We start from the raw sequence: 1,253 nt of genomic DNA, 5'->3' as shown, positions 1-1,253 counted from the left end.
TTCTGCTGTGCATGGGGTCGCTATGAGTCGGTTCCGATTCGATGGCACCTGACAACAACAACAAATGTTCAGGGGAAAGACTCAGCAGCTAGAGAGAAAAGAGAAAGGGGCTGAGAAGGTGCAAACGGAGTCTGGAACACAGAGAACAAGAGACACCAGCCAGTGGCACTGCCAACTGTAACGGAAGGGACTACAAAGGCAACCAAGCAGGTACCAGTGGAGGCTCCTGGTTAGCAGCCTGTATGTTCCCTGTGAAGGAGGAGAATGGAGAAGACACCACTGGAAAGATGGCCAGGTCATACCAAATATAAGGCCAAGCTTCCCACTGATGGTGCAGGGAGCCACCTCTTACCCACCTCCCTGCCCATGGTAATGCCATCCCTTCTTCTCTGCCCTATCACACTCTGAATTCCATATTTTACCAGTGCTTCAAGGCTTCATCCCAAGCCTGCTTTTTATGGTGGGTGGAAAATGACAGTCTAGATGAGTCTGCCCTTTGGAGGGAGAGTGTGTGGAGAGTTGGAGAAAGGAAATATTTTCTCAGAGGACAAAGCTGTGTGAATTTGTCAAAGGAGGAGGCAGGAAGGAGCATTCCAGGCAGAAGGCATAGGCAAAGCTCAGAAGCTTGGGGAAGCATGACACTTTGGGGGGATGTTAAGATATGGGGGCCCCTGTCCTGGAAAACCTGCTTTTAATGTCATATTTTGTTAAGGGAATGCTCCTTAGAAGCCAGGATGGTAAGACTTTGTTTCTCATACCTCGGATGTGTTATCAGTAGGGACAAGTCCCTGGAAAAGGACAGCAAACTTGGTAAAGTGGAGGGTCAGCGAAAAGAAGGAAGACCCCCAGTGAGATGGATTGGCACAGTGGTAGCAGCAAGGGGCTCAAGTGTGAGAATGTCTCAGGACCACGCAATGTTTCAGTTCTGTTGTACGTAAGATCGCTATGAGTCAGAACCAACTCAAATGCATCTAACAAGAAGCAGATTCTTGTTAGGAGCATTCATGTTGTTAGGTGCATAACCCCACATGAGAGAGTAGAACCATCCCTAGGGGGTTTTTTGTTTTGTTTGCTGTAATCTTTATGGAAGCAAATCCCTGGGCCTTTCTCCTGAGGTGCAGTTGGGTCGGTTCTAGCCACCAACCTTTCGGTTAGCAGCTGAGTGCTGAATTGTTTTACCACCAGAACTCCCCAATGCCACAAGTATTGAGAATCCTCCAGCTTCAATCCCACTTGCATTTCCCAAAAGACTG

This window comes from Chrysochloris asiatica, unplaced genomic scaffold (genome assembly GCF_000296735.1).
Source record: "Chrysochloris asiatica unplaced genomic scaffold, ChrAsi1.0 scaffold00034, whole genome shotgun sequence".
Lineage (NCBI taxonomy): Eukaryota > Metazoa > Chordata > Mammalia > Afrosoricida > Chrysochloridae > Chrysochloris > Chrysochloris asiatica.
This window is presented reverse-complemented; position numbering follows the sequence as displayed.